Genomic DNA, 26,489 nt, shown 5'->3' with positions numbered 1-26,489 from the left:
TCATCCAAATCGGGAGCTCGGACCTCTGTCTTAGAGCTCCGACTTTCCGATCTGAAGATCGCTGACGTCATTATTTGACCTCGTATTTTCCCAGTTCCCAGTTGTCTTGAATGCACCATTAAATAGCGACATCACTGATGCTGCGTTCCTATACTAGTCGGAACTAGGAATCTCGGAAATATACGACTTGCTAACTGGTTTTAGTTATACACGTGCCGCAGTCAACCAATTAGCAATCGAAAAGTTTCCGAGTTTCCTAGTTCCGACTAGCAATTGAACGCTGCAGGAGTATCCCACTGTGTGACATACCGAGTGACGACAGCAGAGGAAATATCTGCTTGCAAGATGGCGGCGTCTATCAGGAAGTGAAGAAAACAACTGAAAATAATAAGTTGGAGCAAATTCCTTGTTTTGGGCCATTTAAAGCAATAATTCGATTGAAAACATAACTGCGAACGGATCTTGTATTCAGAATAAGAAACACATTCGTGGTAAGTTTAATTTCAGCTTTTCATAAAGCTAAAACACGGCGCGAACGACACTTCGTCAGCTAACCTTAGCTATCAATCCCCTGCTCGATCGACTCAAGACTTCTCAAGCAGCTTGAGCGACATAGTTAGCTTGGTAGCCAGGCAAGCTAATAGTCGTCGCACTTCGATAGCACCTATTTGTTTAGCTAGCTAACGTTGGTGAATGTGTAGCTAAGTGGTATTTATCGTTATTTTGAAGTTAATGCTACTGAAAGATTGTTGTCAAATGTCTGTTTTTGTTTTGCAGTTTTCTATCTTCGTTTAGCTATCGTTATGTCTAGCCAGCCGCTAATGCTAGTTAGCTACGCTCAGAGAGCACCTTGGCTTGGCTAGTGGTAGCTAGCTAGCTATCTCTGCCTTTGTACCAAAGATTTCCCATAAATATTTTTGTACTTCTTAGTTAGCTAGCCTAGCTAGTTCCCGGCATGTAAGGACATGATTTGTCATCAAAGCAATTTTATTTATCGGACTTGTATTTAAAGTTAACCTTAACTATGTTTGCTAGATATCTGGAAAGTATTTGAAATAACCATAGTAGCTAACGTTAGATAGCGAACGTTAAGGCTTGTGTTTACACGAAGTCTATGGTATTGTTGGCTATTACGCTAACCATAAATGTAAAGCCTTTACTTTACTAAAGAACCGCGTTAGGTTTTTTTATTAACAGTGGATAGCTAGGTATTACGTATTTGAGTGATCATCGGTTGAACCTTTAGTTATGTAGTTAACAGAATACACAACAGGTTTTCCAAATTGAAAGTATACCTTTTTTTCATAGTGATATTGATAGCCCTCACATCCCCGCATTCTTTCCTAACCTTTCTGAATCAGTGGACAGTGTGACCAGCTTTTCTTTTAATGTAAACTTTGGAACTCTAATTCACATTACATGTCTCTTTTCATAGCTAGTACTTTTCATAGGATGGATACAAAGTAGACAACCATATCCCAATAGAATATAGATGGATAAGGCTCAGATGGAAAAAATACATTTTAGAATTTAATTCAATTTGTTACATGCAAACCGACACAGAATTAGAGAGTTGTGAGGTGCATGATAAGTCACTGACAGTCAAAGGCAAGGCAGCACATCTCTTGTTTGGCTGAAAGACCTTTCTATGTGAATGTCGCATGTTTAGGGCCATAGGCACTGGCAGGCGTACGGACTCTAGTCACAATGCAGTTCCAGACCTGTCTGCAGGGGTTTTTCTGGCTCAAAAGGGGGCTTAGGTAATGGGTGTGGTCGGAGCAGCTGAATTTTAGAGGCCCCCATCTTGGCAACATATTGAACATTTGTGGAGCTGAAAGAAAATGTTGCCGTTTTACAGCAAATTTCCTGCAATTCTATGCATTTTGCTTTGGCTAATGCTGGGGTTCTTTTGCTGTAACATAGTAACAAAATATGCTAAATTCATTGTTTTGGGGATTTTCAATTCTCCCTGACTGTAGCTTTTATTTGTGATTGTTAGTTCTCAAAGATCATATTATTAAAAAATATATAGATCTCATTATCATCTACATACTCTCTATCTGGTTTTAGTCGTTTAAGTTTATACTGAAAGCATTTTTCCATCCCTAATTTTGATTTAAAAAATGTACACTGTTTGGACTTATGCATACTGAGGAAAAATCCCTGGTCTGTACTTGTGAAGAAGGGAAATGTTGACGCACGCATTGTGCTGAAGCTTTATGTGTGTTATGAGAGGGGAGTGGGGAAGAGCAGGAGGCGATGCATGTGTCATTGTAGCTTGCCTGGATTGTAGATCACTGACAGCTGTGAGGAGGCATTGACCCCTTAAGCTTTAGTCCTGCTTGTCTGAGTATGTGTGCAACTGCAGTGTAACTTTATAGGCCTAGCTGTAGAAATGTTAGCTCTTGTGTCTGCCTGGCATGATACCACAAGTGTTTTTTATGGCTGGCAGTTGAGATTCTCTTGATTCCTTGTAGGCACAAGTAAGGATAATTGCTCATGAAGAAATCAAATGACCGTTCTCTTACAAATCTGTAGCCACTTCACAATTTCTTCCCAGCAGAGTACAATTGCCAGAGTCCCTTCGATGCCTGCAGGCTAGTCAGGGAAAATGCTACAGTTGGCACAGTTTGCCATGGTAGTTTTTCCATGGTCATTTCCCCTAGTGAGGGATGCTATTTGCTGATTGCAAGTTGAAAATGCTGTGTTACCGAGCTTCCTGTTTATCCACCATGGCTGAGGGGAGCGAGATAGAGAAGGGTTAGAAATTCATGACATCAAGGACAATGACCACCTCTCTCGCTCCCCACGGCTACTGGAGCTTAATGGCAACACACAGGCTCTTTAACTATCATGCAGGAATATGCCTACTGAATGAAAACCACAAGCTTCCCCCCTCTCCTTTCTGGCGGCAGTGCACCCCAGAGCTCGATCAATAGACACCTGTTCACTTCGTGACATGGGTTGACATAAAGTCAGGAGTGTAATGAAAAAAAAAAAACACTACTCCACTGTTATTATTTTGTCACGTCCTGTGAAAAATAGGTGTTGACAAAAGCAAATGGATCTTACATAAATAATAAATGCTAAATGTTGACTTTTTTGTATTGAACATACAAACTAACATTTAGGCTAAGTCTTCCATAGGATGTAGTCCTAGATAATCTTATGTTTATAAGTGTATTACAACCAAAATACCAATGCTCATTAATGTCTTGCTACTAGGCTGAGTGAGTTGATCCACAGCCGTGCTTCCAGTCACTGTGCCTCAGTGTGGGGGTGCCTCTCTACTGCTCCCCCTCCCCTGCGTCAGCAAGTGCACTCCAGCGCTACCCTTTCTGCCAGAGCACTGAAGGGCACAAGGCTCTGTTGTTGAGCGCAGCAGGGACAGGGAGCAGGGCGTGTGATTTAATGCACCCAAACAGCGCTCTCTTTTTCACAGTCAGCTCACTGCTTCCCCTGACATGGACTTTTTGTGCTGTGCTACCACCACTCTCTCCCCTCAATCCAGAGCTAGTGATACATCTAATTTATGGGTTCTGGGCTGATTGGAGTGAAACATGTAGAGTGGAGGAGGAGCAGAGAGAGGTGGGGGGAGTCAGGAATGGGTAATGGGTTTGACTGTTCCCGTCTTTCCTGGAATCTGGCCTTCATTAGCTAGGCTAATGGTTCATGTATTAAACATGAGCCGGTAGAGCCATGGTTCTTGCAGGAAAAAAGGGCATACTGTTCCTACTACACAGTCAGAGGCGACACATATAGCCTTTTATGGTTGGCTATGTCCTATGTGTGTCTCGGCCACATAAGAGCCATTCTGAAGATGATTAAAATGCAGGAGAGAGTGCTCAATGCTGTGCCTTTCAGTAGGCTGAGGAATGTCAACATCCTTCTCTGGAAAGGCAAACATTGTAATTTCAACATGGGACTAATCCAGCAAGGAAATATTAGGGTAATATTAACAACCACATTTAATGGACGAAGATGATTCTGTCATTGTCCAAACTAGCCTAGATTGTGGGTAGTGAAATGTAAGATTTCTATTTGAACACATACCAAGCTGCAAATCTGGTATTTATGAAGTAGGCTACCTGGAAATGTATTCATAGCATAAGTAATATGTATATTCATAAATAACAAAAAGTGCGTTTTGCATGTACTCAGAGCATTCCCATGAGTAACTACAGAAATAGATGATTAGCTGCCATTTCTGATTTTCTTATCAATTATGTGTGTAAAAACTGCAGAGCTGGGCTGTTTCATTAGTAGTTCATTAATGGAGAAAGATTAGACACTGAGGTATTGAGTGTAGTGTTGCTGGTTGAGAGGATGGTATTTATTGTGTGGATGGTTTCAGTCAACTCGTTTGGAAGTATAACCTGGTCCCGGATCTCTATGTGCTTCATCTTTATCCTCTGCGTGACAACGACAGACACTCGGAGTTGTCTTGAGGAGAACTCACCAGACCGATTTGTTTATTTTCTTTTGTTTTGCTTGCCTTGCATGGATAGATTTTGCAATCAACACCTCAGTCTATTCCTCACATCCTCTTCCCAAATCCAAACACATACCTATCACAAAGTTAAGCTCAGCACGTCCGGTGCCAGCCTCCGTTGTTGACAAAACGTGTTTTACTAGCCTGAGTTACAAAACTATGCACCACCATTCATTTTTTTATTTCGTGAATTTTGCAAACATTCAAATCAATTGTGTGTTTGGTGTAGACTTACCTTGGCCTGACGGTTTTTGATAGCCGTGTAATTCTTTCTCGGACACTGAAGCCCAGCTAGCCTTGCTAGCCTCGAATGGAGGATGCTAACAAATGTTTTCAACGCTGCAGGAGCTGTGTTTATTTTGCTTTATTCTGGGACAAAACCTGCGGGCTCTCCTTCACCGCAGCCAACGTGAGTAAAACATTTAAACGTGTTAACCCTCGCAGGCTGCCGCCCCCAGATGGCATCCCTAGCCGTGTCCTCAGAGCATGCGCAGACCAGCTGGCTGGTGTGTTTACGGACATATTCAATCAATCCCTATCCCAGTCTGCTGTTCCCACATGCTTCAAGAGGGCCACCATTGTTCCTGTTCCCAAGATAGCTAAGGTAACTGAGCTAAACGACTATCGCCCCGTAGCACTCACTTCCGTCATCATGAAGTGCTTTGAGAGCACTTCCTGACACCTGGCACCCTACCTGACACCCTAGACCCACTCCAATTTGCTTACCGCCCAAATAGGTCCACAGACGACGCAATCACACTGCCCTAACCCATCTGGACAAGAGGAATACCTATGTAAGAATGCTGTTCATCGATTACAGCTCAGCATTCAACACCATAGTACCCTCCAAACTCGTCATTAAGCTCGAGACCCTGGGTCTCGACCCCGCCCTGTGCAACTGGGTCTTGGACTTTCTGACGGGCCGCCCTCAGGTGGTGAGGGTAGGAAACTTCTCCACCCCCCTGAACCTCAACACTGGGGCCCCACACAGGTGCGTTCTCAGCCCTCTCCTGTACTCCCTGTTCACCCAGTACTGCGTGGCCATGCATGCCTCCAACTCAATCATCAAGTTTGCAGACGACACTATAGTGGTAGGCTTGATTACCAACAACAACGAGACGGCCTACAGGGAGGAGGTGAGGGCCCTCGGAGTGTGGTGTCAGGAAAATAACCTCACACTCAACGTCAACAAAACAAAGGAGATGATTGTGGACTTCAGCAAACAGCAGAGGGAGCACCCCCTATCCACATCGACGGGACAGTAGCGGAGAAGGTGGAAAGTTTTAAGTTCCTCGGTGTACACATCACTGACAAACTGAAATGGTTCACCCACACAGACAGCATGGTGAAAAAGGCGCAACAGCGCCTCTTTAACCTCAGGAGGCTGAAGAAATTTGGCTTGTCACCAAAAACACTCACAAACTTTTACAGATGCATAATCGAGAGGATCCTGTCGGGCTGTATCACTGCCTGGTACGGCAACTGCTCCGTCCACAACCGTAAGGCTCTCCAGAGGGTAGTGAGGTCTGCACAACGCATCACCGGGGGCAAACTACCTGCCCTCCAGGACACCTACACCACCCGATGTCACAGGAAGGCCAAAAAGGTCATCAAGGATAACAACCACCCGAGCCACTGCCTGTTCACCCCACTATCATCCAGAAGGCGAGGTCAGGTGTATCAAAGCTGGGACCGAGAGACTGAAAAACAGCTTCTATCTCAAGGCCATCATACTGTTAAACAGCCATCACTAACATTGAGTGGCTGCTGCCAACATACAGACTCAATCTCTAGCCACTTTAATAATTAAAAATTGGATGTAATAAATGTATCATTAGTCACTTAAACAATGCCACTTTATATAATGTTTACATACCCTACATTACTCATCTCATATGTATATACTGTACTCTATACCATCTACTGCATCTTGCCTATGCCATTCGGCTATCGCTCATCCATATATTTATATGTACATATTCTTATTCATTCCTTTACACTTGTGTGTATAAGGTAGTTGTTGTGAAATTGTTAGATTACTTGTTAGATATTACTGCACGGTCAGAACAAGAAGCACAAGCATTTCGCTACACTCACATTAACATCTGCTAACCATGTGTATGTGACCAATAAGATTTGATTTGACCTGGAATTATTTTCCAACAGTGTTGAAGGAGCTCCCACATACGCTGAGCACTTGTTGGCTGCTTTTCCTTCACTCTGCTGTCCAACTCATCCCAAACCATCTCATTTGGGTTGAGGTCGGGTGATTGTGGAGGCCAGGTCATCTGATGCAGCACTCCATCACTGTCCTTGGTCAAATAGCCCTTACACAGCCTGGAGGGGTGTTGGGTCATTGTCCTGTTGAAAACAAATTATAGTCCCACTGAGCGCAAACCAGATGGGATGGCGTTTTGCTGCTGAATGCTGTGGTAGCCATGCTGGTTAAGTGGGCCTTGAATTCGAAATATATCACTGACAGTGTCACCAGCAAAGCACCATCACACCTCCTCCATGCTTCACAGTGGGAACCACACATGCGGAGATCATCCGTTCACCTACTCAAATTTGTACTCATCAGACCGAAGGACAGATTTCCACTGGTCTGTCCATTGCTCATGTTTCTTGGTCCAAGCAAGTCTCTTCTTATTATTGGTGTCCTTTAGTAGTGGTTTCTTTGCAGCAATTTGACCATGAAGGCCTGATTCACACATTTTCCCATGAACAGCTGATGTTGAGATGCTTCAGAGAGTTCAAGTAACAGACACGTTTATTTGGGCTGCAATTTCTGAGGCTGGTAACTCTAATGAACTTATCCTCTGCAGCATAGGTAATTCTGGGTCTTCCATTCCTGTGGCGGTCTTCATGAGAGCCAGTTTCATCATAGCGCTTGATGGTTTTTGCAACTGCACTTGAAGAAACTTTCAAAGTTCTTGACATTTTCCGGATTGACTGACCTTCATGTCTTAAAGTAATGATGGACTGTTGTTTCTCTTTGCCAATTTGAGCTGTTCTTGCCTTATTATGGACTTGGTCTTTTACCAAAGGGGGCCATCTTCTGTATATCACCCCTACCTTGTCACAATACAGCTGATTGGCTCAAACACGTTAAGAAAGAAAGAAAATCCACAAATGTACTTTTAACAAGGCACACCAGTTAATTGAAATGCATTCCAGGTGACTATCCTGAGGCTGGATGAGAGAATGCTAAGAGTGCAAAGCTGTCATCAAGGCAAAGGGTGGCTACTGTGAAGAATCTTAAATATAAAATATATTTTGATTTGTTTATCACTTCTTTGGTTTCTACATGATTCTGTGTTATTTTATAGTTTTGATGTCTTCACTATTTTTCTACAATGTATAAAATAGTATAAAAAAATAAAACCCTTGAATGAGTAGGTTTTTCCAAACGTTTGACTGGTACTGTATATTTACAGAAGTAAGACAGATCTTGCATCTGTTGCCTGTTTGAGTGTTTGTTTAATAGCCTACTGATTCTGTGAGCACCTAGCCTAATGCAATGGCAAAATGTCAGAGAAAGCAATTTCGCAGATTATGCTTTTAAAATAATATTTTGCTATGCTGTAATAAAGGCGTACAGATATTTTTGCGTTAGGACAGGCTGGTATTACTTAATGTATTTAGTGTTTACACTGTTCCAAACAGGCAGAAAAATAATATTGTAATCTAACAGCACCTGTTTGTGTCAAACACATGCACGCAGCTCTCGCTCCTATACCCTCCTTTTTCTTGATCTCCTTATTGTTATTATTATTATCATCATTATAATAATAAGTAGTGATTAGTAGGCTTTGCCACAGGAGACACTAGAGTGCGATGGAACAAGGATATCCCAGATGGCCAAACCCTCCCCTAACCCAGTAGCTAAAATGGGGAGAAGCCTGCTCATAATAAAACGCTGCTCTGCCTTCTTAACAAGGCAGGTCCTACAAGCCCTAGTTTCGTCACACCTGGACTACTGTCCAGTCGTGTGGTCAAGTGCCAACCAGAGGGACCTAGAAAAATTATATTTGGAAGCACGGCTGGCCCTTAAATGTACACAGAGAGCTAACGTTGGCTCAAAGTAGAGGAGAGATTGACTTCATCACTACTTATTTTTGTATTAAGTTTTGACATGCTGAATGCACCGAGCTGTCTGTTTTTAAACTATACTGAAGAAAAATATAAACTCAACATGTAAAGGGTTGGTTTCATGAGCTAAAATAAAAGATCCCAGAAATGTTCCATGCTCACAAAAAGCTTATTTCTATAACATTTTGTGCACAAATTTACATCCCTGTTAGAGTATTTCACCGTTGCCATGATAATCCATCCACCTAACAGGTGTGGCATATTAACCTGTCTAGGACGGAACCCCGTTCCGCTAGCGGAACCCCTCACCAATGAAATTGCAGGGCGCCAAATTCAATCAACAGAAATCTCATAATTCAATTTTCTCAAACATACAAGTATTAGGCACCATTTTAAAGATAAAATTCGCGTTAATCCAACCACAGTGTCCGATTTCAAAAAAGCTTTTCGGCGAAAGCAGAGCATATCATTATGTTAGGTCAGCAACTAGTCACAAAAAGCAGAAATATTGATAAAATGAATCACTAACCTTTGATATTCTTCATCAGATGACACTCCCGGGACAACATGTTACACAATACATGTATGTTCTGTTCGATAAAGTTCATATTTATATCCAAAAACCTCGGTTTACATTTGGCTTTGCCTCCAAAACATCCTGTGAATTTCCACAGAGCCACATCAAATCACAGAAATACTCATAATAAACATGAATAAAAGATACAAGTGTTATTCACAGATTTAAAGACATACTTCTCCTTAATGCAACCGCTGTGTCAGATTTCAAAATTATTTTGCAGAAAAAGCAAACCATGCAATAATTTGAGTACAGCGCTCAGAGACATACACAACCCAAGAAGATATCCGCCATGTTGGAGTCAACATAAGTCAGAAATGGCATTATAAATATTCACTTACCTTTGCTGATCTTCGTCAGAATGCACTCCCAGGAATCCCAGTTCCACAATAAATGTTTGATTTGTTCCATAAAGTCCATCATTTATGTCCAAATTCCTCCTTTTGTTAGGGCGTTTAGTAAACAAATCGAAACTCACGAGGCGCGGGCAAGTCCAGCGGAAATGTCGGACGAAAATTCCAAAAAGTTATATTACTGGTTGTAGAAACATATCAAACGATGTATAGAATCAAATTTAGGATGTTTTTATAATAAATGTTCAATAATGTCCCAACCGGAGAATTAATTTGTCTGTAGAAAAGCAATGGAACGAGAGTTAACTTTCTCATGACCGCACATCACGAGACCGTGGCTGCTGGCAGACCTCTGACTCATTCCCCTCTCATTCAGCCCCCCTTCACAGTAGAAGCCTGAAACAATGTTCTAAAGACTGTTGACGTCTACTGGAAGCCTTAGGAAGTGCAAGATGACCCATATCCCACTGTATATTCAATAGGGGCTGAGTTGAAAAACTACAAACCTCAGATTTCCCACTTCCTGGTTGGATTTTTTCTCAGGTTTTTGCCTGCCATATGAGTTCTGTTATACTCACAGGCATCATTCAAACAGTTTTAGAAACGTCAGAGTGTTTTCTATCCAATACTACTAATAGTATGCATATATTAGCATTTGGGACTGAGTAGGAGGCAGTTTACTCTGGGCACGCTTTTCATCCAAACATGAACATGCTGCCCCCTATCCATAAGAAGTTAAGAAGCTGGTTAAACAGCATGATCATTACACAGGTGCACCTTGTGCTGCGGACAATAAACGGCCACTCTAAAATGTGCCGTTTTGTCACCCGACACAATGCCACAGTTGGCATGCGGACAGCAGAAATGTCCACCCAAGCTGTTACCAGAGAATTTAATTCATATTTCTCTACTATAAGCCGTTGTTTTAGAAACTTTTGCCGAACATCCAACCAGCCTCAGAAAAGCAGAACCTGTGTAACCACGCCAGCACAGGACCTCCACATCCAGCTTCTTCACCTGCGGGATCGTCTGCGACCAGCTACCCGGACAGCTGATGAAACAGAGTATTTTTGTCTGTAATAATGCCCTTTTTGTGGGGAGAAACTATTTCTGATTAGCTGGGCATGGCTCCCCAATGGCTGCGCCCCTGCCCTCCCAGGTTCACCCATGGCTGCGCCCCTGCCCAATCATGTGAAATCCATCGATTCGGGGCTAATTCATTTATTTCAATTGACTAATTTCCTTATTTGAACTGTAACTCAGTAAAATCGTTGAAATTGTTGCGTTTATATTTTTGTTCAGTATACTAGTACACAGCTCGGACACCCATGCATACCCCACAAGACATTCCACCAGAGGTCTCTTCACAGTCCCCAAGTCCAGAACAGACTATGGGAGTCGCACAGTACTACATAGAGCCATGGCTACATGGAACTCTATTTCACATCAGGTTACTGATGCAAGCAGTAGAATCAGATATAAAAATACACCTTATGGAACAGCGGGGACTGTGACGAGACATGCACAGACACACTTACATATACAAGTGATAAGACACGTACTCTACACACACCTACACATGAATTTAGTAGATATGCGGTAGTAGAGTAGTGGCCTGAGGGCACACAATGTGTTATGAAATATAATGTTATGTAATATTTTATATTGTATTTAACTGCCTTAATGTTGCTGGACCCCAGGAGGAGTAGCAGCTGTGTTGGCAACGGTTAATGGGGATCCTTAATGAATACAAAATACAAATACGTTTGTCTTTTCACTTTGTAGATAGCTAGAGTGGACAGGTGCTAAGGGGACTGATCTGGTTTCTGTTCTGCCCTCTGGAGCCCGACCTGTGACATTCTCTCTACTTCTCACCCCAGGGCAATCCCTTCTCAAACACACACTGACAGGCACGGAGCTATACGACACCACAGACGAGACAGTACGTCAAGATTTCTTGGGTAATATTATCTTCAAGGTTTGAAACATTTTATTTTATTTTTATCTGGGACTAATTCATCCTCTAAAATATAGGATTGTTGAAGCTGTCACCACAAGGCTAAATATTTGCTCTTATCATACATGGGTGAGCTCAACCCGAGGTGGTGTTAAAATGGAGTTGGATGTAATCCTCCTAAGTCAAACACATGAGATCATCTCCTGCGTGTTCATTCCAATTGACCCTGAGAGATCCAGCATTAAGGAGAGGAATCCTAAAGCGATCAGTTCCTCTTTCACCAGGTCAGAGAGACAGGAACCCTTATCACAGACAATAGCAGGGGGAAAACAATGTTTTGTTCAATTGCTGATGGTTTCTTGTTTTAAGGTCACGTGCACAAGTACAGTGAAATGCCTTTTTTGTTTAATTGGGACCTCCTGCCGGTGGGCAACTGACAAACTAAATTTTCGCCCATTTCTACATGTAAAATCAGTTTGTAAATTACGTCCGGCACTTTTTTATAGATTAACAACATTGTATTTTCTAAGGCCACAACAATGCTTAAACCACATCAGGAAACCACTTTTGAGGGCTGAGAAAAATCTAAGAAATTTAGAATTTTGGGTGTAGTTACCCTTTAATGCACCAGTTAGAGACCATTGTTTGGTTAGGTAGGCATCGTCTACTTTGTACTTAACATTTTAATTGAGAAGATTTTGGGAAAGCTTTTCCATCTCTACCAGAAGAATGTTATCATTAGCATCATTGCTAGACATAGTGTGGACATATACACACAGACAGACGGGGTCGTTCATGTTGCTGTTTCAGGAAGTTGCAGGAAAGTATGAATCAGTGATGCATTTTGTTCATGTCTTATGATTAACTTGGGCAAATGTAATGAATTTTCAAATAAGTTCAATACATTTAGTTGATTTCCTACAAAGTTAATAAAAAAAAAATATATTTATTGTTGAATTCCGTCTTATGTCTGGATTCCGTGATTCCGTCCGCTTTCTCTGCAATGCAGATTTTATAGGGCCCTAGTCACCCTTCCGCAGCCTCTGTCTACAGCCAAGCCATTTCCCCAGAGCACTCCAAATATCATAGGTGGTGGCTGGCAGTGTTGTAGTACTCGAATCCAGGACTCGGAAACGAGTCCGACTCATCCCAATTTTCATGACTTGTGACTCAACTTGGACTCGAATTTTGGTGACTCGGACTCTCCTTCCCTTGACTTGTATTTGCACTTGGACTGGATAGGCTGCTATGATAAGCAAAATATTAACAGCACTGGTTGCACAGAGAAGCCAGTGTTCTGTTCTATAGCAGTGTGAAGGACGCGCCACAACACAACGGCGCACAGTCGACATCAGCTGTTGAGCTGCGGCAAAGCAAGCGATGTGTAGCAGGCTCCGCTCTGACTTCGCATCGATCATAGGCTGCACATCGCACAAGCGGCTCTTGCTTCCCGGTTACCACCAATCACCAGTCTACTATTTAGCTTTGCCTGGATAAACACAAACTGCTCTTGGAAATGTAAAACAATAGTATTGAATAGTATACTCTCTCCCCTTGAGTATAGAAAAGTAGACTGTCTTTGAATTTGTCTCGTTCAGGCAAGTCTCCCTTTACTTTTCACTCTGCAATAAAAAACCTACACATATCAGTGGGCAATTACAAAAAAGTAGCTGAGAGCCTGTTACAATTATTGCAAATAATAATCTGGTCAATCTGACAGGAGCAATAGCCAATTCCTTCTAGACACCATCCCTTCAAAACATCATTACGGATTTGACATAATTATTGAACAATATTTTTAAATATGTGTATGAAGGACTTAATTGTTTCATAGGCTATTGCATATTGCAGGCAATTATGACTATTGGACAATAGGAAGAAAATCTTTGCGTTACTTCACTGCTCAAATAAAAATCTTCCCGCCAGCCTGCCACTAGTTGTTGCGGGGCAGATTTCTTCAACCAAATCTGAGCCAAATCAATAGAGGTGCGAATCTAGCTACAGAAGAGCATCAAGCCGGCAGTATTAGTAATGACTTTAGCCATAGAGACTTGTGACTTGACCATTGGTGACTCTGAGTCGGACTTGAATCGAACTCTAGGTTTAGTGACTACAACAACACTGGCGACTGGTAACCGAGTCCTCTTAACTCTTGCCTCGGACTCTTTGTCAATCTTCAATGCAAAGTAGTAGCGTTCTTTCTGCTAATTTCATTCTCAAAGGTTTTATTGAGTTCAGGTTGTTAGGTTCAATAGATTGTGTAATTGTTAGCTTTTCACTTGCTGTGTGTTATAATCACCACCTGCCGGTGGGCGACTGACAGCCGCCATTTTTCGCCCATTTCTACAGGTAAAATTGGTTTGTAAATTACGTCCGGAACTTTGTTCAGGGGTGCTAAGTACTCTCGGCCGGCAGACACTCGACAATCCTACTGGTCTGTCCGTGCTATTAATCACATACAGATCTGGGACCAGGCTATTGTTCTCTCTTCTCTCTGACCTGGTGAAAGAGGAGCTGATCTCTCTAGGACTCCTCCCCCTAATGCTGGATCGCTCAGGGTCAATTGGAATGATCATTCTCAGTAGATCTCATGTTTGATTTAGGAGGATTACCTCCAACTCTTTTTCAACCCCACCTTAGGTTGAGCTCACCTACAGTGCCTCACCTGTTGTCTTACATCCTGAATTTAAAATGGATTAAATTAAGATTTTTTTGTCACTGGCCTACTTGTAGGCCAAATACCCCATAACGTCAAAGTGGAATTATGTTTTGGGGAATGTTTACAAATGAATGAAACATTTAAAAGCTGAAATGTGTTGTCTAAGTATTCAAGTCATTTGTTATGACAAGTGTAAATAAGTTCAGATGTAAAATGTGTTTAACAAGTCACACAAGTTGCATGGATGCACTCTGTGCAATAATAGCGTTTAATATGATTGTTTAATGACTTCCTCATCTCTGTACCCCACACATACAATTATCTATAAGGTCCCTCAGTCGAGCAGTGAATTTCAAACACAGATCCAACCACAAAGACCAGGGAGGTTTTCCAATGCCTCGTGAACAAGGGCACCTATTGGTAGATGGGTAAAAAAAATACTTAGAATATATCCCTTTGAACATGGTGAAGTTATTCATTAGACTTTGGATAGTGTATCAATACACCCAGTCACTACAAAGATACAGGCGCCCTTCCTAACTCAGTTGCCGGAGTTGAAGGAACCCGTTCAGGGATTTCACCATGAGGCCAATGGTGACTTTAAAACAGTTAGTTTAATGGCTGTGATAAGAGAACTGAGGATGGATAAACATTGTAGTTACTCCACAATACTAACCTAATTGACAGAGGGAAAAGAAGGAAGCCTGAACAGAATACAAATATTCCAAAACATACATCCTGTTTACAACAAGACACTAAAGTAATACTGCAAAAAATGTGGCAAAGCAATTCATTTTTTGTCCTGAATACAAAGCGTTATGTTTGGGGCAAATCCAACACATTACGGAGTACCATTCTCTATATGTTGAAGAATAGTGGAGGGTTCATAGTTATGGGTATGCTTGTTATCGTTAAGGACTGGGGAGTTTTTTAGCTAAGCTAAGCAAGCACAGGCAAAATGCTAGAGGAAAACCTGGTTGTCTGATTTCCACTAGACACTGAGATGATTTCACCTTTCATCAGGACAATAACCTAAAACATAAGGCCAAATCTACACAAGTTGCTTACCAAGAAGACAGCGAATGTTCCTGACTGAGTTACAGTTTTGACTTAAATCTGCTTGAAAATCTGTGGCACGACTTATATGGCTGTCTAGCATTGTTCAGCAACCAATTTGGCAGAGCTTGAAGCATTTTGAAAAGAATAATGGGCAAATATTTTTCAATCCAGTTGTGCAAAGCTCTTAGACTTACCCAGAAAGACTCATGTATTGACTCAGTGGTGTGCATACTTATGTACATTAGATATTTCTGTATTTCATTTTCAATAACTTTGCCAACATTTCAAAAACATGTTTTCACTTTGCCATTATGGGGTATGCATGTAGATAGGTGAGGGAAAAAATATTTTTAATCCATTTTTAATTTAGGCTGTAACACAACAAAATGTTCATTAAGTCAAGGGGTATGAATACTTTCTGAAAGCACTATGTAAGATACAAGATCATATTTGGCCTTGTGGTGAAAGCTTCAACAATCCCTCCTTTTTAGAGGATGAATTAGTCGCAGAGAAAAACATTTTTAGAGCTGAAGTCTTGAAGATAATATTACACCAAGAAATCTTAAGATACTGTCCTGTCTGTGGTGACATGTAGCTGCGTGTCTGTGTTTGAGAAGGAAAGGGATCGCCTTGTGGGCCCCAGTAGTGAGAAACAGGTCAGTCTCCACCTGAGTCTCCAGAGAGAATGGAACAGAAACCAGATCAGTCCCTTTAGCTGCTTCCTATAGTGGACAGGCGCTATCTAGAAAGCAAAAAGCTACTGTTAGGCTGGCACTGGACCTGCAAGGTAGGCCAAAACAAAACTGAATATAAAATGGCATACAGAATGCACCGAGTGGTCTGGGGGATGGCGCTTGACTTTGCAGCCACTGTGCAGCATTTAGTCCACCCCCAGCTTTCCCATCTCTTTCAGTAGTTTGTCATTCCAGCCACTCAGACTCTGTCTACAGCCAAGCCAGGTCCTCAGAGCACTTAAAATATCATACACTGCTCAAAAAAATAAAGGGAGCACTAAAATAACACATCCTAGATCTGAATGAATGAAATATTCTTATTAAATACTTTTTTCTTTACATAGTTGAATGTGCTGACAACAAAATCACACAAATTATCAATGGAAATCAAATTTATCAACCCATGGAGTTCTGGATTTGGAGTCACACTCAAAATTAAAGTGGAAAACCACACTACAGGCTGATCCAACTTTGATGTAATGTCCTTAAAACAAGTCAAAATGAGGCTCAGTAGTGTGTGTGGCCTCCACGTGCCTGTATGACCTCCCTACAATGCCTGGGCATGCTCCTGATGAGGTGGCGGATGGTCTCCTGAGGGATCTCCTCCCAGACCTGGACTAAAGCATCCGCCAACTCCTGGACAGTCTGTGGTGCAACGTGGCGTTGGTGGATGGAGCGAGACATGATGTCCCAGTTGTGCTCAATTGGATTCAGGTCTGGGGAACGGGCGGGCCAGTCCATAGCATCAATGCCTTCCTCTTGCAGGAACTGCTGACACACTCCAGCCACATGAGGTCTAGCATTGTCTTGCATTAGGAGGAACCCAGGGCCAACCGCACCAGCATATGGTCTCACAAGGGGTCTGAGGATCTCATCTCGGTACCTAATGGCAGTCAGGCTACCTCTGGCGAGCACATGGAGGGCTGTGCGGCCCCCCAAAGAAATGCCACCCCACACCATGACTGACCCACCGCCAAACCAGTCATGCTGGAGGATGTTGCAGGCAGCAGAACGTTCTCCACGGCGTCTCCAGACTCTGTCACGTCTGTCACATGTGCTCATGTGCTCAGTGTGAACCTGCTTTCATCTGTGAAGAGCACAGGGCGCCAGTGGCGAATTTGCCAATCTTGGTGTTCTCTGGCAAATGCCAAACGTCCTGCACGGTGTTGGGCTGTAAGCACAACCCCCACCTGTGGACGTCAGGCCCTCATACCACCCTCATGGAGTCTGTTTCTGACCGTTTGACCAGACACATGCACATTTGTTGCCTGCTGGAGGTCATTTTGCAGGGCTCTGGCAGTGCTCCTCCTTGCACAAAGGCTCCTGCTGCTGGGTTGTTGCCCTCCTACGGCCTCCTCCACGTCTCCTGATGTACTGGCCTGTCTCCTGGTAGCGCCTCCATGCTCTGGACACTACGCTGACAGACACAGCAAACCTTCTTGCCACAGCTCGCATTGATGTGCCATCCTGGATGAGCTGCACTACCTGAGCCACTTGTGTGGGTTGTAGACTCCGTCTCATGCTACCACTAGAGTGAAAGCACCGCCAGCATTCAAAAGTGACCAAAACATTCCCTTACCTTGTCAAGCTTCAATGCAAAGCAGTAGCTTTATTGCTGATAATTTAATTGTTGAATGTTTTATATAGGTTAGGTGCATACTTGTATTGTATTATTTAGGCTGCTTTCTGTTTCACTTGGAGTATTGCGTTGTCATTTAGGCTGCTTTCTGTTTCACTTGGAGCTGAGCTTGTTGAAGGGAGCGGATAGTACCTTATGCAAAGACAGTTTAAAAGCTTTCAACAGCTTCGCTGTTCTAATATAAGCTAATGCAATCTCTCCTTTCCCCCTGCTTCGGTTTGATGGAAAATGCTATCCTGCTATCTGCTAGTGTGCCCACACAGTAGGCTACTCTGTATCCTGCCCTGACCAATAGTCCAGTCCCCTATGGCTTGGATCAGAATCACCCACTCATTATTAACACCAGCCTATTCAGATTCAGAGTACACTCCAGGGGTTCCTTAGCCGGTAATACAATTGTAGCTGGACAAATTCTCCAGGGCTGCCTTGCTACTGAGGAGAGGGAGAACGCAATTGAGGAGCCTTGGCCTAAGTTACTGTTGATTGCGAAGATGGAGTTATTTTTCAAGTAAAACAAAAGTTAGTGCCTCTGGTGAAAAGACTTCAGACTGCGACCATTAATCACTTTTTGCGACCCTTTGATTTGGCCTACTTCTGTGTCCAGCAAGTCTCTCTCTCTGTCTTTATCTCTGTCTGTGTCTCTGGGGAGAAAAACAAATGCTCTGGGCGAAAGAAAATTGTTCTGATTGTGTAACATTGTCAATTGCTGGGATAACACAGCTATCGTGTTGTCACAGATGGAGAGAGGATGTTCTAAGCTTTCTGTAGGTATACTATATTTCTCAATTATGAGTTAAATAGCAACTATTTTACAAAGATATTTAATATGGCTTTGAGATGTGTGAAATGTGCTTTGGCCATTGTGAGTGCGTTGGCCTTTATTTTTTATTTTCTACATTGTAGAATAATAGTGAAGACATCAAAACGATGAACTAACATATGGAATCATGTAGTAACCAAAAAAGTGTTAAACAAATCAACATTTTTTTTATATTTGAGATTCTTCAAATAGCCACACTTTGCCTTGATGACAGCTTTGCACACTTGGGATTTTCTCAAACAGCTTCACCTGGATTGCTTTTCCAACAGTCTTGAAGGAGTTCCCACATATGCTGAGCACTTATTGGCTGCTTTTCCTTCACTCTGCTGTCCACCTCATACCAAACCATCTCAATTGGTCGGGTGATTGTGGAGGCCAGGTCATCTGATGCAGCACTCCATCACTCTCCTTCTTCGTCAAATATCCCTTAAACAGCCTGGAGGTGTCCCACTAAGCGCAAACCAGGTGGGATGGCGTACCGCTGTGGAATGCTGTGGTAGCCATGCTGGTTAAGTGTGCCTTGAATTCTAAATAAACCACAGACTGTAACCAGCAAAGCACCATCACACCACCACCTCCATGCTTCACGGTGGGAACCACACATGCAGAGATCATCCTTTCACCTACTCTGCATCTCACAAAGCGGTTGTAAACAAAAATCTCAAATTGACAAATTTCCACCAGTCTAATGTCCATTGCTCGTGTTTCTTGGCCCAAGCAAGTCTTCTTCTTATTGGTGTCCTTTAGTAGTGGTTTCTTTGCAGCAATTCGACCATGAAGGCCTGATTCACGCAGTCTCCTCTGAACAGTTGATGCTGAGATGTGTCTGTTACTTGAACTCTGTGAATAATTTATTTGGGTTGCAATTTCTGAGGCTGGTAACTCTAATGAATCTATCCTCTGCAGCAGAGGTAACTCTGGGTCTTTCTTTCCTGTGACGGTCCTCATGAGAGCCAGTTTCATCATAGCGCTTGGTGGTTTTTGCGACTGCATTTGAAGAAACTTTCAAAGTTGTCTGACCTTCATGTCTTAAAGTAATGATGGCCTGTTGTTTCTCTTTGCTTATTTGAGCTGTTCTTGCCATAATATGGACTTAGCCCTATTTGGTAAAACATAATCTTCTGTATACCATCTCTACCTTGTCACAACACAACTGATTGTCTCAAACGCGTTAAGAAGGAAAGCAATTCCACAAATTAACTTAACAAGCCACACCTGTTAATTGAAATGCATTCCAGATGACTACCTCATGAAGCTGGTCGAGAGAATGCCAAGAGTGTGCAAAGCTGTTAAGGCAAAGAATGGCTACTTTGAAGAATCTCAAATTTAAAATATATTTTGATTTGTTTAACTCTTATTTGGTTTCTACATGATTCCATATGTGTGTTCATAGTTTTGATGTCTTCACTCTTAGTCTACAATGTAGAAAATAGTAAAAATATAGAAAAACCCTTGAATGAGTCGGTGTCAACTTTTGACTGGTGCGGTATATCATTAGCCTATTGCTGTCATTTGTTGGGTACGGTAGGCAGTAGCCTTTCTTGGTAATTGCTGCAATTTAGCCTGTTCAAAAATTTTGGGAAAGTTTAAACCAGTTCGCAAGTGTTTTGTTTCATTCTGTTAAGCAATTTTTTGCGGCCAAATTAAGTTCCAACTGTAATGTTTGCCACAATATAATATCCTTCTCGTATTTTCCCTATTATCAATGGCTTGACTTACTTTTGAATTTACTGTAATAAAGTTTAAAGACTTTTGTTAAGGTGTAGGTATTAGCCTATTATACCGCAGGCCTATGATTAATGTAGGATCTTTAATTTGCGTCAGTTTGCTATACCAGGAATATAATCCTGCAGCAACTGGAAACGTGAAATATTATGTGGATAATAATTAATAGACAATCTGTTTCCCTTACATTTTGTACTTATTTTATTGTACTGATCAACAACATTTGCATAGAAGTAGCTTATTTTGTAAAAGTGTGCACTGTCTCTTTAACCAGTAATGACATCATTCATGACGCAGGAGGGGAGTGGCCTGTCAGGAGCCCTACTCACACCTTCAGTTCGCTGAGCAATAGGTAATCTTTGGGAAAGATGTGAGAGAGACAGATTTAAGTGAATTAATAAAGTTTTGGTGACAATCAGATTTGATATCAGCCTATTTTGTGTCATGGTTTGCATATTATCACAAACAAAGTACTAGGGTAGTCAATTGATGTTAGCTTTCACTGTCAGCTAGCATAACAAGGAAAGTTGAAAAAGCTGGAAGTTACCGGTATCTTTTTGCATTGTAAAGTGTTCGAGCCTGTATGGACATTGTTTTGCGAACAGCTAGAAAATTTCTACATGCCATGTTTTATTATTCAAGTGTGTCAACTAATGTGCAGCTTGAATGGGGAGCTAACGTGATGCAGCCCAGACTCCTAGCGCAGGCTAAGTGGAGTAGGCACGGTGCGCTCGCACATCGGCTGTGATGATAGACTTGATCCATAAGACACATTTGACAGAAGTACCGAAAGTAGTAACAATTCTAGTACCAAACCGTTTCTTCTTGTTCTATAATTGAAAAAGTACATACGTTTTGGCATACCGTGCAACATTATGCATGAAAGAGAAGCACCAGTTTATAATCTGAGAGAGGCAGTGGGGGTGTAGAGGGGGAGGTGTTGAAGCCTGGAAGGGGTTCTGGGCTGGTTGAAACACACAATGGTTTTTTTTCTGGATTAAAACGGGCTGTAGGTGGTGAGTGTGGCAGGGGGCGTGGTAGGACCGTCTGCACGGCTGGATTTGGTTCAGGCCCCGGGTAAGAGAATTTGAGGCCCCCATCTTGGCAGCTCATCATGGAGCTGAGAGAAAATTTTGCAGTTTTAAAGCAAATTTCCTTCTGCTCAAACATAACAAAATCGATGCTCTTGAATTCGTTACTCAGAATTGTTAATAACATACAGTTGAAGTCGTAAGTTTACATACACTTTAGGTTGCTGTCATTAAAACTTGTTTTTTGACCACTCCACACATTTCTTGTTAACAAACTATAGTTTTGGCAAGTCGGTTAGGACATCTACTGTGTGCATGACACAAATAATTTTTCCAACAATTGTTTACAGACAGATTATTTAATTTATAATTCACTGTATCACAATTCCAGTGGGTCAGAAGTTTACATGCACTAAGTTGACTGTGCCTTTAAACAGCTTGAAAAATTCCAGAAAATAATGTCATGGCTTTAGAAGCTTCTGATAGGCTAATTGATGTCATTTGAGTCAATTGGAGGTGTACCTGTGGATGTATTTCAAGGCCTACCTTCAAACTCAGTGCCTCTTTGCATGACATCACGGGAAAATAAAAAAATCAGCCAAGAACTCAGACAAATAATTGTAGACCTACACAAGGAGCAATTTCCAAATGCCTGAAGGTACCGTGTTCATCTGTCCAAACAATAGTACGCAAGTATAAACACCATGGGACCACTCAGCCGTCATACCGCTGAGGAAGGAGATGCGTTCTGTGTCCTAGAGATGAACGTGCTTTGGTGCGAAAAGTGCAAATCAATCCCAGAACAACAGCAAAGGACCTTGTGAAGATGCTGGAGGAAACGGGTACAAAAGTATCTATATCCACAGTTAAACGAGTCCTATATCGACATAACCTGAAAGGCCGCACAGCAAGGAAGAAGCCACTGCTCCAAAACCGCCATAAAAAAGCCAGCCTACGGTTTGCAGCTGCACATGGGGACAAAGATCGTACTTTTTGGAGAAATGTTCTCTGGTCTGATGAAACAAAAACAGAGCTGTTGGTCATAATGACCATTGTTATGTTTGGGGGAAAAAGGGGGAGGCTTGCAAGCTGAAGAACACCATCCCAACCGTGAAGCACGGAGGTGGCAGCATCCTGTTGTGGGGGTGCTTTTCTGCAGGAGGGACTGGTGCGTTTCACAACATACAGTGGGGAGAACAAGTATTTGATACACTGCCGATTTTGCAGGTTTTCCTACTTACAAAGCATGTAGAGGTCTGTAATTTTTATCATAGGTACACTTCAACTATGAGAGACGGAATCTAAAACAAAAATCCCGAAAATCACATTGTATGATTTTTAAGTAATTAATTTGCATTTTATTGCATGACATAAGTATTTGATACATCAGAAAAGCAGAACTTAATATTTGGTACAGAAACCTTTGTTTGCAATTACAGAGATCATACGTTTCCTGTAGTTCTTGACTAGGTTTGCACACACTGCAGCAGGGATTTTGGCCCACTCCTCCCTACAGATCTTCTCCAGATCCTTCAGGTTTCGGGGCTGTCGCTGGGCAATACGGACGTTCAGCTCCCTCCAAAGATTTTCTATTGGGTTCAGGTCTGGAGACTGGCTAGGCCACTCCAGGACCTTGAGATGCTTCTTACGGAGCCACTCCTTAGTTGCCATGGCTGTGTGCTTCGTGTCGTTGTCATGCTGGAAGACCCAGCCACGACCCATCTTCAATGCTCTTACTGAGGGAAGGAGGTTGTTGGCCAAGATCTCGCGATACATGGCCCCATCCATCCTCCCCTCAATACGGTGCAGTCGTCCTGTCCCCTTTGCAGAAAAGCATCCCCAAAGAATGATGTTTCCACCTTCATGCTTCACGGTTGGGATGGTGTTCTTGGGGTTGTACTCATACTTCTTCTTCCTCCAAACACGGTGAGTGGAGTTAGACCAAAAAGCTCTATTTTTGTCTCATCAGACCACATGACCTTCTCCCATTCCTCCTCTGGATCATCCAGATGGTCATTGGCAAACTTCAGACAGGCCTGGACATGCACTGGCTTAAGCAGGGGGACCTTGCGTGCGCTGCAGGATTTTAATCCATGACGGCGTAGTGTGTTACTAATGGTTTTCTTTGAGACTGTGGTCCCAGCTCTCTTCAGGTCATTGACCAGGTCCTGCCGTGTAGTTCTGGGCTGATCCCTCACCTTCCTCATGATCATTGATGCCCCACGAGGTGAAATCTTGCATGGAGCCCCAGACCGAGGGTGATTGACCGTCATCTTGAACTTCTTCCATTTTCTAATAATTGCGCCAACAGTTGTTTCCTTCTCACCAAGCTGCTTGCCTATTGTCCTGTAGCCCATCCCAGCCTTGTGCAGGTCTACAATTTTATCCCTGATGTCCTTACACAGCTCTCTGGTCTTGGCCATTGTGGAGAGGTTGGAATCTGTTTGATTGAGTGTGTGGACAGGTGTCTTTTATACAGGTAACGAGTTCAAACAGGTGCAGTTAATACAGGTAATGAGTGGAGAACAGGAGGGCTTCTTAAAGAAAAACTAACAGGTCTGTGAGAGCCGGAATTCTTACTGGTTGGTAGGTGATCAAATACTTATGTCATGCAATAAAATGCAAATTAATTATTTAAAAATCATACAATGTGATTTTCTGGATTTTTGTTTTAGATTCCGTCTCTCACAGTTGAAGTGTACCTATGATAAAAATTACAGACCTCTACATGCTTTGTAAGTAGGAAAACCTGCAAAATCGGCAGTGTATCAAATACTTGTTCTCCCCACTGTAGATGGCATCATGAGGAGGGAAATGATGTGCATATATTGAAGCAACATCTCAAGACATCAGTCAGGAAGTTAAAGCTTGGTCGCAAATGGGTCTTTCAAATGGACAATACTTCCAAAGTTGTGGCAAAATGGCTTAAGGACAACAAAGTCAAGGTATTGGAGTGGCCATCACAAAGCCCTGACCTCAATCCTATAGAAAATTTGTGGGCAGAACTGAAAAAGTGTGCGCGAGGAAAGAGGCCTACAAACCTGACTCAGTTACACCAGCTCTGTCAGGAGGAACGGGCCAAAATTCTCCCAACTTATTGTGGGAAGTTTGTGGAAGGCTAACCGTAACGTTTGACCCAAGTTAAACAATTTAAAGGCAATGCTACCAAATACTAATTGAGTGTATGTAAACTTCTGACCCACTGGGAATGTGATGAAAGAAGTAAAAGCTGAAATAAATCATTCTCTCTACTATTATTCTGACATTTCACATTCTTAAAATAAAGTGGTGATCCTAACTGACCTGAGACAGGGAATTTTTACTATGATTAAATGTTAGGAATTGTGAAAACGGAGTTTAAATGTATTTGGCTAAGGTGTATGTAAACTTCCGACTTCAACTGTATCGGCCCATTATCTTTAATACATATTTTGTCTGATTTTAGTCGTTTAAGTTTACACTAAGCATTTTTCAATCCAGAAAATGTATTTTGTCTTAGGCGGTCGAAAAAAAGCCGAAAATAAACAGTTCTATGCAGAAAAAACCCTGACATTGCTTTCCTTTCCTAATGGTTAGGTGTTCTAGCCCTGGGGGTTAGACTCGGTTTCCCACACAGGAGTTCACAACCCTGTTCCCTGGTTACCCAACCATTATACACTCTCCCTCCAGTTTAAACCACACACAATGGAGCCAGCCTCATTCACCGGCTTGATGCGGTAGTCTGGTCCTGTTGATGATCAGGTGTGTAATAGGAGTCTCTGCTGACGAAGTCCACAGCTGAGCTGGCACAGGCCCACTGTACACATACACTTAGAACTGGGTCAGTTTGTATGAATCGTCTCCGCCAGCCTGCAGGTCCGTTGAGTACATGGTCTAATGCCTCCAGCCGATCCCATTTTGTTCTGCTCTGCCCCATGCTCACTTATTCACACAACGAGAAGGGATTGGTTGGCGTTTGTTTGGGTTTGGGGAGCCAGTCTTCAGCATCAAATCCACAGCATCAGGCAGGGTCAGGCTGGGTGAGAGGCGAGCAGCACTTGACACTACAGCCTGAACACACTCACCCGGCCAGGCTGACTCTTGATCAGACCGAGAGGCAGGGAGAGCCAGGATGCATCTCTGGAATGATGCTGCTTGTGCTTGAATTATAAAACAGACGCATTGAAGCGGAATAAACCACCTGACACACAGTTGGCTACAATCATGTTTATGATTAATTTATGTCAGTTTTATTGCAGTACAGAGGGCATGGGTGTTAGCTTACATTTTATTATGAAGGTTTATTGAATGCAGTGTGAGTGAACCATTTTAGAGACTAATCAGAGTGAATCGGGTGTAATCTCAAATGACACCCTAGTTCCAATTTCCCACTACATATATAGGCCGTGAATAGGGTACCAAGAAGAGACCAGATAAGTGGATCCATTTCCTCTTTGATGTTACCTGGCTTTGATCTAGATCTGGTGGATATTGGGGCTCTGGTGTCAGTAAGCCCCACTGTTGGTGGTTCTCATTCTCCCCCTCTCCTTTTCAACACAACAAAAGACTCATTCTGAGTCACTTCCCTGTAATATTCACCCTCATGTTGATAAATCACATGTCTCATACAGCTGGAGACTGTCATTAGGCTAATAATATTCATCATGCGCTCATATGGCGAATTGGCCTTTCTGGGTTTCATTTTAATGTGACTTATGTGACTCACTCAATCCCTTGTGATATTTTGCTTACAAAAGTGCTTGATTTTGCTGCAGCAATTCTGACATTGTGCATGGCAATATGTGATGATTCTGTCCAATTTGGAACAAAGTGTGAAAATGCTTCTTTATGGAGATAGATGTCCCTTGAATGTAAATTGGTTACAAAAGCATTGCCACTTCCTCGCTTGGTTTTTGGTGAGTCAGGCTAATTCTATTGTTGCTTCTAATCATGTGCAGCATGATTAATATATGAATGGCTGCAGAAACTCTAACAATACAGCAGGCTCTTAACACACTTTCTTTCTATCTCCCTCCTGTTTGATAGCGCTGCAGATTTGGTTACTCAGTCATTTGATCATTTTTCTTTGTAATTTCCTCCCTTGTCACCAAGCTGTCCACACATCCTCTCTGTGTGTCAGTGCCACTCAATGGATAATGGCGTGTTGAAAAATACCTGATTAATAATTCACTGTTTTGAATGACAACTGTGTTTCCGAGGGAAGTAACTTGTTCCTTTTTAGGCATTTTTTTAATCAAACTGTCATAACCACCAACCCACTTGTTTAATGTAATGTAGCATGGCTTTATAATCTTATTGAAATCAGACATTTAATAAGTGAGGACATAAGTGAGTTACTTTGTAGGTTTAGT

The 26,489-nt window shown here is 42.3% G+C and overlaps 1 protein-coding gene across 2 annotated transcripts in view; it reads left to right on the top strand.

Moving 5' to 3' along the window:
• The first annotated feature begins 318 nt into the window (after positions 1 to 318).
• LOC139539710 (protein strawberry notch homolog 2-like) overlaps positions 319 to 26,489 on the top strand; it is a 110,087-nt gene continuing 83,916 nt past the window's right edge. For both annotated transcript variants that reach the window (XM_071342904.1, XM_071342903.1), the window contains exon 1: positions 319 to 491. The gene's annotated coding sequence lies outside the window, so the exon portion shown is untranslated. The remainder of the gene's footprint in view (positions 492 to 26,489) is intronic.

Source organism: Salvelinus alpinus, chromosome 15 (assembly GCF_045679555.1).
Source record: "Salvelinus alpinus chromosome 15, SLU_Salpinus.1, whole genome shotgun sequence".
Taxonomy (NCBI): domain Eukaryota; kingdom Metazoa; phylum Chordata; class Actinopteri; order Salmoniformes; family Salmonidae; genus Salvelinus; species Salvelinus alpinus.
This window is presented reverse-complemented; position numbering and strand designations above follow the sequence as displayed.